General features: G+C 38.7%; 1 protein-coding gene across 1 annotated transcript in view; it reads right to left on the reverse strand.

The window, feature by feature from the left end:
- Positions 1–15,723, reverse strand: part of cdh13 (cadherin 13, H-cadherin (heart)) — a 614,670-nt gene that overhangs the window by 186,838 nt on the left and 412,109 nt on the right. The gene's annotated exons all lie outside the window — the stretch shown is intronic.

Genomic DNA, 15,723 nt, shown 5'->3' on the forward strand with positions numbered 1-15,723 from the left:
CCATAACTCAGGAAGATAGAACCTATGGAAGGTGTATTTTTATTTTTATCAGGAGTGCAATGATGAAAATGATAAATGGGAGTTATGGCATACATCAAGCCATCCTGCAGATTTAATAGCTACATATATATTACATGCTCACAACTTCCCTGCTGTTATTCAAATACATTTTACGCTCTCCTGGGATTTCAGAGAAAATGCAGTTTCCCTGAAAGTTTTCATCGCCTTCAAGCTATGCTGAAACTGGCAGTTCTCAAACACTGACGTACCAATCCCACACGCATAACATATCTCCTAGCTGGAACAGAACATGATCTCATTAGTACCCTCCAACACACAGAGGACGCCCAGCGGTTCTGAATCCTGCTTTCTGGATCCCCCTGCCCTAAGCTATGGGGTTCTCCAGTCAGGGCTAAAATGGCTACAGTGGCCACGGCGTTGAAACAGGGGTATCTGCAGACTGAAAGTGGGCGTTTCTCAACCATAGTGGGGGTTTCTAAACTTGTAGGCATTCCGTGATCACGGACAATGATTGGTTGGCTTTATGTCCTCTGTTTTTCACGGATATATATACAGAACTAACCAGAGCTAGCCTGTATGAAGTTGCACTAGAAGCGCAGAATGAAGGTAACGCAATTATCAGTCATTACGTTAATATTCAAAATTATATTTTTAATGTTGTCAGTGTGTATTATGAAGCCTACATGTACAAATTTGTATGTAAAAAAAGTACAGGTCAAAAGTACAGGTTTAAAATATAGGTGAAGAAAGATAATCTCTCGTACTTATGTTTCAAACGTGATCGTAGCGACACCGAAGCAGTGAGGTTGACGAGTGAAAAAAATTAAATAAAAAGACTAGTTATGGTAGTTTCAAAGTTATTTATACTTAAAAAATTAACATATTGGAGAGAGATTGACCATAAACCTCTTAATGTGTTGAGGTATATTACTAGCATATCACCATAGCAAAAATACACCTATGTGTAGAAAGTTTTGTAGCATAACGTAGCTTAGCTACATGAATTTGGCTGATATGTTGCGTTTTGCGGATGAATTAATATTGAATATATATATTTCTTCTATTAACTAAACATAGTTTTGTAAATTTAGAGATGTGTGTAGTATTGATATCGAAATTGGGTTTTGTGGGGACTTGCAAACGGAAAGTTGCCATTTTGTAATCACGGTCTTTGACTATGGGACCACAAGAAAGAAGTGTTAGATGGCATTGGAGAACATTACAGAATTTCAACAGACTGTCACGTAAGGTTGATATTAAACTAAATATTTCAAAATAATTTTCTATAAAACCTCTTTCTTTTGTTGTTTTGTGTTGCTTGATTCGTTCCAAAAAAGTTGCATGAAAAATGTTTGAGTTGGGCGTGTCCCATTGCTTGACTTGTGTCAAACAATGTAAGAAGGTGTTAAATTTGTTTTCTCTTAACTTCTCTTTAGCAATGTATGTCAAAAGCTGTGTCCTGGACTGTGGGCACAGTTTACCACTGAGGACATTGAGGTATGTGTGCTGATTTGCCAGTTTTTGTTTTTAATACTAAAATGTGGTTTGTATTGCTGTAAAATATACTACTTTTTTTTTCAATTTGACTCTAGGATGTTCCCAGACAAGGACTGTCCCATAACTGTGGCATTTTCAGATGATAAGTGCTGTTTGAAGCATTGCTTGTATATGACTATTTCAGTTTCATAATATGATAATAGTTTTGTTATTATTGCTCTCTCTAGTATGCTTTGTTACATCACTCTTGGTGGGCAGTTCGACTTCTCAGAGGTACGTAATTATATGTCATTTAAAACTTATTGGTTCGCAAGGTTATATTGTGTTTCTGTCCATAAACAGGCTGACATGCCAACCATTAGGCTATGGTGGTCTGTTCTCCTGCTTGAGAACCTTCCTGCAAGGTAAATGTACAGATCATATGTTGACATGAATGATTAAAAAAATTTCCAGACAATTTAGAAAATGTGTGTTATTGAAAGTCAGAATGTAATGGAAATTAAATCAAAATTACATTGCTGTACTTCAGTGAAAGGATGCAAACTCTGTTCATCAAATGTTTTTTTTTTTCTTAAAAAATTTAGCTGTGATGGTGTTCAGATGGTTCTAAATTTATTTTGTCTGTTCAAGGTCCACAATTGAAAGACAGTGTTCCAAGAAAAGACTGAAGGCAGCTCATCACAAAAGCAGGCAGACAGGTAGTGTTATGCTTCCTTCTAAAGGATGGATTTTGCATTTCATACAAATCAATAATTCTCCACCTATTCTTGAGCATTTATCATTTGTTTCCCTTGTAGAAAACAACAGTGAAGAAGAGGTTAGCATTTAGCAGGTACATATCTACTAGAGTCTTAGTGGTACTCACAAGAATAAAATTGTTTTTTACAAAATGTCTTGTCATTTCAGCTACCAGTGGACATATTGTATGAAATCCTTCTTCTTGTTGTGCTGGAGGAAGGACACGCTGCAATGGGAAAATTATCACTGAAATGCAAGCGGTTTCTGGACGTTGTGTCTCAGACATCATTCCACAACAAGGCACATTTCCTGTGGTTGGACAGTACGTAATCAGAAAGTTCAGCATTATTTTTCACATGGATGCAGGGTTAGTTTCCCAGATTCCTACTGTAATTTCCTCCATCACATGAAGTAACACCCTAATGATACTATGTTGTTGTTTTTTTTATTTTTTATTAATAGATGGTATGAAGAGTTTTAAGATGTCTTCAAAAGTTAAATACTTCAGAAGTACACCACCACCAAGTGATGCCTGCACGTTTTTTTAAAATGTAAAATAAAGAACATCTTTAACCTCATGTTGTCTCTTATTGCTGCCTTTGATGTGGGCTGTCAGTGAGGCCAAATGTGATGATTTCTATACTTTGTGTATAATATAGTACAGTTTTTCAGTGTAGAGCAAATAGTTTTATCACTACATTTATTTTTGGCACATTAAGAGGTAGTTCTGCAACAAAACAGCATGATTTACAGCATTTAAAGAAAGTGCAGATTGTTCATAAATATATATATTTATTTTTGACAACAACCCACTAATCTAGACATGTAGACTGATTCACATCCGGTTTGCATTAGATCGTAGACTAATATTAAAATCAGAGTTGTGTGTGTAGTTAGGTGGGGAGGCTTTTTCATTCATATTCATGCTGATGGTGCGGTTCCTGAGCTGAGACATCATCGTATGGACAAATGAGACAACACTGGATGTTCTGGCAAGTTACACCAAATCTTTGTTCAAATTAAGCTTTCCAAGAAAGAACTGACATGTTGCTAAACATGACAAGATTCACTTCTGTTATAGATTTGTAGGATGTATCTGGCACAGGTTGGCTTGAACCTGTGAAGGGTGCAATAAAAGATCATGGCATATAAATCGAAGTGTGGTGCCTGATCTCAGTCAAAGGTCATAGGTCCTCCATAAGATAATGACCCAGATGTTATGATTTGGGGTTGTTTGGTTTTTGGTTTCTGTTTTTTTTATTTTTATATATTTCTCTCTCAGTTTTTGAATCATGCTTCTCTTTATTATTTTTCTGGTCATGTTTTAGTCTTGTTCATGTTTTGTCAAGTTTGTTTTTTGGTTCTGGTCATGCTTTAGTTTTTGTTTGTATTCAAGAGTCTCTGTTCTTGCTCCAGCCACGTTCTGTTCTGTCCTGTCTGTTAATTATCTTTATCCGGTTCACCTGCTCCAAACTAATCTGTCTCCTAGCTCCACCTGGTTTACTTTCCATATATTCACTCCTGTTCAGTTGTTCATCGCGGAAACATTACTCAGATATTGCTCTTGTCCTGTAGTCATGCCACGCCCGTCTCGACCAGCCTGGCCAAGTCTGTTTTTTGCCTGTTCTGCCTGCCCGTTCGTTGTTTTGTTCCTACCTCTTCTTAGAGTGAGTTTTTGTTTTTTATTAAATTGTTTTTCACTACCATCACGCTGCCTGCTCGTCTGCATTCTGGGGTTCTATTTCGCAAACCATAACACCAGAACAAAAAGCTAAAACTACACTTACTCTCGTGTTTTAGCTGAAACATGATGTGGGAAGAAGTGGCCTTTCAAACCTGAGAAAGCCAGAGCAGTTTACTAATGAGATGTGAGCCAAAATACTTGCTCCAGCTGCTGAAATCTCATGTTTGCAACATGCTGCATATCTTCTATAAGTCTGTTGTGGAGAGTGTGTTATCTTCTACCATCATCTGCTGGGGAAGCAGCATCAGAGCCAGGGACTTAAAAAAGCTCAACAAGCTTATAAATAAATCTGACTCTGTTCTGGGGATTCCTCTGGAACCTCTGGAGATCATTGTGCAAAGACGGATTCTTCATAAAATGAAGAACATTATGGAGAACCCTGAGCATCCTCTTCATGAGACTGTCCTACAACAACAGAGTGTCTTCAGTCAGAGGCTTCTTCAGATCTGCTGTAAGACGGAGCGCTACAGGAGATCCTTCCTGCCCACAGCCATCAGCATCTACAACGGCTCTTTGAAGAAACCTTCATAATGAGCTACAACAACATTTAATTTCCCTTTGGGATTAATAAAGTATTTTTGAATTTTAATTGAATTTAAATTGAAAATGACAGTAATAACTTATCAGAGGTGACGGCTTCAAAAGGTTGAACAAGAAAATATGAAGTCATGGGAACCATCCTTTGTCTCCAAGCTACTCTCATTACAATTATTATTTTTTAAATACATTTTTATGTCTTCATTATGATTTGTTTCAAACTACTTTTGTAAGTTTCACATTATTTTCATACCCAAAATGGATATTCTTTTAGAAAATAATAGCAGGGTATCAATCATTTTGTCCCAATATGTACTTTTAGCCCTCACAATATCTCTGACAAATCAATACCGTTGATTATTAAAAGATCAACTTTATGAAAATAAACAAATAAATAAAAGTCCGATGCCAGGAAATAAACTACTGAAATTAGGAAAAAAATGAACAAGTCCGTAGAGAGAACTTTTTGTTTATTTTCTTATTTAATTTTATTCAAACAGATTCGATGTAAAAAAGGCAGTTATCGAAGATTATAAGTAGAACAAAAACTCCAGTGGCAAACGTCAATTAAAAAAAAAAACCCTTCCTGTTATCGTCCAATCATATGTTGCGGTTGAGTTATACCCATAGTCATGTGCTCGTCAAATCCTGTGCTGCGCTTGATTTGCGCTTGATTTTGTTCGTCCAATCAGGATTGGTGGTTGAGAAACGCCCTGATTGAGAAACGCCCACTTTGTCTGCAAAGACCCCTACTTGACGGCGTTTGCCGCTGTGGACGAGTTGGGATGCGGCGCGTCAACCAATCAGAGAAGCTCAGCTTTGTGACATAGTGACCGATTTTCATGGGACGGAAGGACCTTTTTACCATTTACAAATCATAAACCATGCATGAAGGATTAAAAAAAAGAAAAAGGACACATCAGCTTTCTGAATTACATGCAGGTACAGGGCACTGTATTTAATAATATCCTAAACCAGCTGATCACACATAAAATCAGCCTTTCAGACGTACAAACATTTCCACCAAAACACAAAATTTATGGACGGTCCTTAGGCGAAGCATGGTCTACAGGAGGAGGGAGCAGGCAGAGAGCACTTGCCCGTAATCAGACTGGCGGCCTTGGATCAAATGGGAGGAAGTCCCGCTGTATCTGAGGAGCATGAACATTCAATCTCCAACTAACTTCACCTTGGACAAAAGTCTGCAGTTTGGCTGAGACAAAAACTTCCTCATAAAGCCCAAAATTGGAACTTCTTCAGGCAAACTCGAGTGTCACCAGTCCAGACAGCAGAATCTCTCCTTTCTGCTTCTCCCACCACCTCCCCCGAGTGGAGCGGAGCCACGCCGCCTAAAACGAGCCAGTGAAAAAGGAGAATTAATGTCACGGCCTGTGACTGTCCTGTCATTATTCAGCAAATAAACCCAAACCACTCTCTCGATTGCATCGGCTATTGTACACAACAGACTGGCAAAGGAAAATAACCAAGGGTAGCTCCTCCCAACTATCTATCCATACTTTGCTCAGACAGTGTCTGACTTGAAAGTGTCCAACTTGAGGCGTTGGACGTCTTTGATGCTGAAATCTTATTCGGTCTGAACACACCATCAGCTTGGTAAATCTGAAATTCCAGCTTTATAAAAAGAAAGCGAAGGTCTAGAAATCAGCAAAAAATAGTACCTCTGAGTAGAGACCAAATGAATCAAGGACTTATCTATTACCACATTTCTGCTGATGGACCAAGCAGTTCAGGAGAACCGGGGCTGTGATGATGAGAGGAAGCTTTGCTGGTGACATTATCAGAATCCAATGCACCACTCACCCTGCAGAGCCACCAGAGATGTTGCAGCCAACATCTGTTCTTCAACAACACAGTGAGCAACACAGTCATTCCAGCAGGTGACCTAATAAAGCCGACGGAGGGAACATCCAGACAGCAAAACGCTGCTGAGACGGCTAATGCTTGCCTTTTTATGCTGTTTCACTTTGAGCAATGTCTAAATACACATTAAAAAAATCTATAAAAGTATTTGAAAATTGTGTCATTTTCTTCTGTACGTTGTAGAGAAAATTAAATAAATTCCTCTGATCACCTGTACCTGTCAGAGCTGTGACAACAAACTGACTTCAGTTGTTGAAAATGAGCTTAACCTTTAGAAAAAAAAGTGTTAGAAGCAAATTAATCCTCATTTGCAGTTCTGCTACAAAGCAGGGCAGTACTGGTAACAGTTACTGTGGCATTGCTGTCAGTAAAAGCTGGTGATAAAGTCAATGGGAGAGGGAGGGGGGTGACAACACAACAATAAACTCAACTTGAACATAAATCCAACCTTGGTCACTTGCCTGCTGCTGGATTTTTAAGTTGGTCGGACCGGTCCAAATTTCTTTATCCACTTTTTGTTTCCAGAAAAATCTTTGTGAAATTATTATTTTGTAAATAAATGACAGAATTTCCTTCCCTGTAGTCACATGGAAGCCATAATTTGAAGAACAGACATACACACAAAAATAAAGTCAGACAAATTTTATGAGTGAACAGATTTAATAATTAGTTTTTATGTCTTCATTTACATTTACTGTGCCTTTACATTTTTTCATGCAATTTCAATGTGGTGGCTGCCTAGCACCACCTGTTAGCGAGCCGTCACTGAATGTTATCTAAAAATAATTTTAAACCTTCAGGTTTGTACCTTTATTCCCAACAGCATTCCAAATATATCTGCGGGATTTCTTGGTATTTTTTAGGCCAGTCTTGTTTCATCACTTTGCTCTTCATTTCATCTGCTCCAACCCATCCATGTTGACCTTTCAAAACAGTTGTGGAAAATATTGTTTCTTTCAGCTCTTTTCCTACTTTCTGCTAGACTTTTATTTTCAATTGTCCAGATAAAGGAATACAATATGATTATTTCTTAACTCCTGGTAAAAATTAAAGCCAGATTTCAACATGGGAAGCCAATGATCAATAAAATAAAGTGATCATCCATCAGTTAGTAGACTGGGATGTTCAACACCTGCTAATGTCCCTGCATAAGATCCTGATCCTCCGCATTTCCCATTACTGGCTCCTCCGAGTTTCAGTGAAAGTATATGACACTTTATAGAGAACAAATATATCGTTAAAAAATGTTTCTGCTGAAATCTCACATGAACTTGAGTTTTATTTTATTTTCTGAAAGTGTTAAGAGTGCGAGTCGGTTTCCATCCACTTTTCATAATAATCAGAGTTTTTTAATGAATTGTTAGACTACTTATTGCTTCTAAAACCAGTTTTTATGTGTTTGGAAACAAACTTTCATCCAAAATGTCCTCCGATGAAAGGACATTGATAAGAATGTTAAGGAACACCTGAGGAAACAGCGAAGCTCAAGCCTGTAATGCATTGGAAGATGCTGTAATAAATAGAAGTGGCATTTATATCATGATGGACCATAAAGGTGCTGCTCCAAAACCAATAACCTCAGGGATCATTGAAATTTGCAGCTGCATACATGGGCAAGCCAAGACACTTCTAGAGAAAACTGTTGAGATCACCAGAGAATAACATTAAAGGCCTGATCTTCAAAGACTGCAAACAAGGAGCGCTAAATTGCTTGTGCAAAAAAGAAAAAAGTTGCACGTGCAATAAGTAGGCGTATCATCAGAGATTGCACATGCAATGGATAACAGTTGCAAAAGAGGTGCAGACCTCACTATTTAAATTAGGATATTGCGTGTGCTACTGGCTGGCGGCTACTGCTCTCAGTGGAACAAGAGGAAAAGCCAACAGATCCTCTCTGCTGTGATTCATGATGCATGCAAGGGTTGTTACTGCATCATTATGAATTATCCAGTTACTGTTTTTTTTTTCCTTCTGTTCCGTTTTGCTTCTGCTTTTCTGGACTGTGTTAGGTTGAGTGTATATACATTAATGTTCACTAATTATCACTCACATGCATTTCTTCCCTATTCTAACAGTCACATGCAGATGTAATTCAGTGTCTGGAACATTCTGTCTCTATTCTAACCATCACATGTAAATGTGATCCAGTGTCAGGCTGTACTCAATTGTCTTGGTCTGTGTGCAGCTGGTCTTGCAATAACCGAAGGCAGTACCAACTGTCCCTGTTTCCACTCCCCAACTGAAACTTGTAAATGTCACACACCCATCTGATATGTCTGTACACTCTACTGTATAAATAAACGAAGCTGAGGTAACCACACTTGTAGCTCACACTCTCGTGTGTAGTTGCCCTCGCTGTGAGAAAATTAAAGAGTCTCTGTGTCGTTCCTCTGAGTCTGACTGTTGGTTTGGGTTGGAATGTATGTACCTGACTGTTGTGAAGTGCCTTGAGACAACATGTGTTGTGAATTGGCGCTATATAAATAAAACTGAATTGAATTGAATTGAATTGGCCACTCACTCCAACCACCTAACAGACTGTTACAGTTTAACATTTGTTGTTGCTATTCACAGCAGCAGGTTTGTCATCGCAGCCTCTGCCCTGATGAGCCTCTGAGCGCCTAAGGCTGCAGAAGGCTGAGTTTGAAGTTGTTCTGTGAGCTGATGCTTTAAGCTTGTGGTACGGACAGAACCAGTGAGGCAAAGACTAAATCCTACTTCTCCTTTAATCAGAATATTGGATTACAGGTTATTGTCCAAGAGGGCAGAGCTGTGTCCAAAGTAGCAGTGCGCTCCACCCTCTGCCATTGGAGCACACGGGGCAGCTGGTTGGTGCTGTGTCTAGGCTGACAACAACACAGGAGCATCAACAGCTTGCTAACTGTGTTGCTTGGCGAAACTCACAACAGTTGTTGAATTGGCCAATCAATATTAACAATAATAAAAACAAATATGTGTGTCAATTCATTTATTAGAGGGTTGTCTCCTGTGAACTTAAATATTATATATATATATATGTTTGATGAGTTCGGAGTTCATCATAAATAGCCACAATATTTAAGCCTGAATGTAATATTGGCAACATAAATATAGCTTGTGGTAAGAGTTGGCTATCTGTATGTTAATTTGAAAATAATAATGTCACATAAATGTCCTGCAAAGAATTTAAATTGAACATTTATGCACATTAAAAAATATTATTTTCCAAAGATTTTACTGAATTCGTTTTGTTTTTTGCCAATATTTTAACAATATACAACATGTTTGATTGTTTAAATCGTTGTTTTGGTGGCATGAAATCATTTTTACTGTACAAACCCTCCTCTGGTATATGTTCACATTCAAAGAACATACTCAAACTGATCCAGCTCCAAATGCTCTGCAATGACACAATGTTTCTGTCAATAAGGCAGTTTGCTTAGCTTAGTGACACGCTTAAAGCATAGACTCTCTTTGTCACCTCATGGAAAAGCTGCCTTAAAATTCACCTGCTAAGAAGTGATTTTAGCATCTAGTTTGCAAATGAAGGATTTAATCTGTCTTATAATGTCTTTATTTCTCTTCTATTAATTATATTATCAACATCACAGCACAGTGGGTTCTTTACATGATGTACAATTACAGTTTAGAGGCTGTGTGCTTCTCTGGTGTATAATCAGCTATATGTGCACCTCTACATGATCAGGTTTCTGTTTCAGCAGCAGATGACCTCTCTAACAGCGATGGTGTGCTGGAATGATCCAAGCACAAGAAAAAAAGTGTTGCAAGGAGTTTTATCATAGGAGAGATGTTCTGGCTTCTGTTTATGATTGGTTCCAAATCAGAGCTTACAAATCTGTCAACACATGTACAGATGATTTTCTCTCTCCATCATCTGTCATTCTATCTATGCCTCCTTCTGGCCCCAGACATATTTGCATCCCAGTTAGTACCTGCATTTCAAACGTGCTAAATCTAGATGCAAAAACAGCACCGCAATCCATTTCAGGTTTGATAAATCAGATTGCCGGTGGTAAAAGATTACATTTGCATACCCCCCTACCATAAATTTGCACATTTAGTCATTATCATATGTTTTGCATATTCATGAAGGAAAACACGTTAACAAGTTTGCGTCTGCTGCTCCGCTCATTTAGCACACACAATTTGCTCCTGGTTTGTAGATCAGCTTTGCACATGCAACCCAGTTTGCACGTTTTTCTGTACACACAATCCTTTTGAAGATCAGGCCCTAAGTAGTTTGGCTACGATGACAAGAAGTTTGTTTGGGGCAGTCAAGGTGAAACCTAAGAGCACTGTACTATCTTTCAAGCATTGCAGTGGCAACATTATGCTGTGGGGCTGCTTTGCTGCCAAGGCTATTGCTGCATCGCAACAGAGGGGAAGTAATGAGTAAAGAGGACAACCTCGAAATTCTTTAATGTCACCACAAATTAACAGCTAGATGGTCCAAATTAGGACAACACCAAAATTTCCCAACAGGACAAACACTCTCAATCACTATGGAGAGCCGTTTCATTCAAAATTAAATAAATAAACACTGCTATTAATAAATTATAAATAAATATTCCATGAAATAAAACAAAATAATTATGTTAAAATAAATTGTCATCTTATTTTATTTAATTCATTTCAAGATTTATTTAATTTACTTAAAGATTTAATTTACTTAAACATTTATTTTTTTTATCTAATTATTTATTTATTTCATAATGCAGTTTTATTTTGTGAGACTTATTTTGTAAAGCTACTTTACGTATTTCAGTGACTTCTATTTTTTAATCCCGTTTTTCATTTTAAGCTCTTTTTATTTCATATTCTTATATTCAAATGAGGGGGCAGAGTTTTATCTGTGGGGCAGCGCTGGGACAGTAGGGCGGAGCTCAATTCGTGGCCGAGGCCGGCAGAAGCATGGCGCTGCCTGCCAGAAGACAGCATGCCGGAGGGAGCCAGGGGTTCTGCGAGGAATCCTGGCTCCCTCCCCTGGCTCCAGCTGTAAAAGCCTGCCACGGCAGTTGCTGCTGTTTTTTTGAAAGCCAATACTGATTATTGAAAAACGGGATGTCATTATTGTTACTATTGCCTGTTAGTCAGTAATTACTTTCAAATGATGATGTCATTGTTGGTTATTGTTTAATAAACAGTGTTAGACCCATAACATAAGGTGTCTGTATTTACTTGAGATGGAAAATAAATAGCACTATGTGTGTGTATGACGTGCTGAAAGGATGACGAAGATTTATTGCACAAACAGCTTCTACAAAAACAGGAAGGACCACCGTGGCAGGCTCCTACAGCCGGTCTGGCACCTTCCAGCATCCTCGGGCAGCGCCATGCTTCTGGGCCTCAGCCACAAACTGAGCTCTGTCCTGCTGTCCCAGCGCCGCCCAGCAGATAAAACTCCGTCCCCTCATTTAAATATAAGAACATGAAATAAAAAGAGCTTAAAATGAAAAACGGGGTTAAAAAGTAAAAGTCACTGAAATATGTAAAGTAGCTTTACAAAATAAAAGTGTCACAAAATAAAACTGCATTATGAAATGAATAAATCTTTAAGTAAATTAAATAAATCTTGAAATGAATTAAATTAAATAAAATGAAAATTTCTTTTAACATAATTATTTCGTTTTATTTCATGGGGATATTTATTTATTTCATTGGATCAATAGTATTATTTATTTATCTATTTAATTTTGAATGAAACGGCTCTATAAATCACAAGTTCCAACTAGTTTTGAATAATAAAGGCAGGGTGACAATAACCTTCAGCAATAGCAGCAACCTAACCCTCATTTAAAGGAGCTCTAATGATGAGAGGGCAAATATCCATCTACAATCTTGCCACAAGCTTGGTCATGTCTCCACAGACCACATGGTTGCTCTGCAATGTGGTGAGGAGCATTTAAACATTTAAACTAAATCGGTGAGGTGTAGGGCTCTGCATGGTTAGCAGTAGAGCAAGGCCCATAGATGGAAGCTATAAGTCCTTGGCGAATCATTTGGGGGGTTCCTGCTAAAACACTGTACATAAAATATCACAAGTGGCACAAAATCTCCAAACCAAACTGAGAAATTGGTCCTGTCCCAATACTCGCACTTCCACCCTTGTGTCCCTGAATTGCACGTTCCCGTTGATGGGGTCGAGTCCGTAGTGTGTCCCAATTCTCCAGAGTCGTCCTTAGCCCCGCCCCCTTTGTGCCCCACATCCGCCCTTCAGCGAAGCCCGCATCGAAGCGGACTTCGCCAAAGGATATTACCCACAATTCACTGCTGCAGATGACATTCTGAGCAAAAACCAATCACAACCGTCAACGTAACCAGCCACCAAATCAGAAAAATAAGAACTGCGTAAACTTTAGACAGCAAGCCGACAAATATATATTTTTTACTGGTTTTCCAGGCTCAACATTGTAAGATACCACTGGATTCAGAGTGAGTCTGGGCAGTCAGTAGGCCATAACACTGAAGTTACCTTTCAAACAAACACTGGCACGGCAAGAGTCTTGTGTATAAGCCTCCGTCGCTTCCTGCACTTTCTTCTCCTCAAAACAATTGCTTGTTGTAGTTTTAAATAGTTTTTTTTAGCAGCAAGACTGTGAAAACAGCGCTGGTTCCCGCCCTTTTTGATGTTGCAGTTACGGTGCAAAGGTGCAAGTCGATGACGTAACCCCTACTGTCCCAATTCTCCAATTTTGCAGCTGGTAACCTGCGCACTTCCACCCCTACATGCACTTTTACAAAGTAAACACTTCATAGAGGGGCGTAGGGTGTAGTGTGGGTATTGGGACAGGGCCCCAATGATAACTAAAACTGCTGATTTCCATTCAACAAACATGATGTGCTTCACAATACACCTGTGGTTAAACTGAAGGACCTTCATCCTAGTGATGTCTCCCTCAGGAGAGGGATGTTTGGAGATAGACAGACAGGCAGCATAAAAAAAAAATGGATGTAATATTAACATTTAGGTAGGTGGGTAAAACTAGATGTATATTCACATCAGCTCTAAATCTCTTCTTTCTAATTGGAGATATTAAAAGAAAGTTGAAAAAACTTTGAGCTGAGCTAAAACTGTAGAATTGAGATCTAATTTGCAAATGGTGACAACATCATCTACTCCAAATGTAATTTTTATCCTTAGTCTATCTACCTCATTACCTTCCTGTTGCTTTCTGCTGCTGGACGGGGTGTGGGGATGGGGTTGCTTTGCAGCGGTGATCATATTTATCCCACCTCATCATGACCAATTAGTAGCAGGATGATAAGCTTCTGCAGCAGCACTGTCCCCCAGTTCCCTCTAAAGAGTCTGGGGGTAATTGAGGTCAAGGTTGGGTTCAAGGCTGTGGTAGGCCCCAGCAGAAATAACGTGCCAGGCCTAATCTAATCAAGTGCTCCATCAAGCCACGGTCTAATCGCGTCATTTAGCGAGCAGTTAGATGTATATTAGGGACTGAAATCATTCCTTATTACCACATAGCCCTTATCTGAGAGCGAAACATACATTTTGTCCGTGTGTGTCTGTATGTGAGGCGTTTGAGTTAAGAGCAATCATCTTTCTGTGCCTGCCACCATCTGAGCTATCAAAGGCCCATCTGGGAAGCGCGTGTGTATGTGTGTGTGTGTGTGTGTGGATGCATGTTGAGTTCACACACACACACACACACACACACACACACACACACACACACACACACACACACACAAACACACACACACACTACCAGAGACACACATAAGTCAGTGATCCTTCAGTGAAGAGCCCAGGTGTTCCTGTTTGTGTTAATTAGATTAGTACAGATCAAACTGGGTTACCTTCCACTGGGGAGCAAAGGTGGCAGGGCCATCCCACATGGTTGCCAGTTCCAAATATTCCTCATCATTCACCGTTATGGCTAATTAATCATTTTTTCTCTGTTTACTTTTTCCATTCAATAGGTTCTACAAAGTAAATGGTGATATTAGAAGTGAACAAGGGATTCCAAGGTAGGAACGCTGTTAATGTATTCAAGTGATAAAGACATCAACGGCAACACATCCTCACATCAGCACTTTATGTTATGACAATGCATCATTGATGCTAACATGGATATTCGAAATAGATTAACAAAAATACTAAGTTATCCTCAACGCCTCAGCAAAAACTACAGGCTAATCTCCTCAGTGGTACGCTATTCAGTAATTCATGCATAAGGAGCCCAGACCAAGTATTAAGTGCAGATCATGTACATGGACAGACTGTGCAATAGGTCGACATTTATGCATTACAAATTATTTTATTTGTCTGATGTTATACCTAAAAATTCTGAGAAATAGTTATCATTAACCACAAGAACTGAATGTTCTCGATGTGTCAGTTATGATTCAGGTTTCAGAAACTGTTCAGATGGGACAACCAGCAATGCACAGGTGCTGCTGGACCTTTGAATGAGGTTTTATTATTTTTGGATATGGACCAGTTTAAAAGGTTGGTAGAGGGATTCTTGGATTGTTTCTTCAGTCTATATGAGTGCACAGTTGGACTCAACATCCAGCTTTGCCAGACTAAATCTCAGTGAGCTTTCTTTTCCTTTACTGAGACCAGAAACAATAGACAAACAAACCTGGCCAAGTGTGACTATATGCCTGCAGAACCATAGACTTAGGACTAAGAAATGGAAGACGGACCCATAGAAGAAGACAATGATTCTCCATCAAGTAGTAGTTGCTGATATGGCTTTTTCTATAGAGCTCAGCAGGAACAAGAAATGTTTGCTCCAAATCTTTGAATGAGGTGTGTTCTACAGAAATCACCGATTACTGACAAAAAGACACTATAAAGAGGGGAGATATTTAGTATGTGGTGTGAAGACTTTGGTCATGCTACACAGTACAAAGAAATATTTAATATTCCAGCACACGCAAAATGACCCTCTAGTTTAAATTATAGCTATTTCTCAGCATTTTATGGATTCAAAAGTTATGTATCTTTCATAAGTCCTTATTTTATAAATGTCTTATTTCAAGTTTCAAGTCCTGATTCAAGTTACCATTTCATCTCCAAACTATCAGACCACTTGAATATCCCTCTACTTGTTTCTGAAGGCCACTAAAGCCCTGAAAAATCTAAAATGACAAATGATTGATGAGTATCATTTTAGAGGAAATTACAGCTGACACAAACAGAACATTTACCAATCTGATGTGGAAGTTTGAGGCTATATAAATTATAATGTTTTATTTGTTGTTTAACCCTTGAGATCAAAGGTGTAGGTAGGGTCTACAGCTGACTTGCTACACAGAGAGATACAATCAAAAACCCTTCTACC

The sequence above is a fragment of the Girardinichthys multiradiatus genome, chromosome 2 (genome assembly GCF_021462225.1).
Source record: "Girardinichthys multiradiatus isolate DD_20200921_A chromosome 2, DD_fGirMul_XY1, whole genome shotgun sequence".
NCBI lineage: Eukaryota > Metazoa > Chordata > Actinopteri > Cyprinodontiformes > Goodeidae > Girardinichthys > Girardinichthys multiradiatus.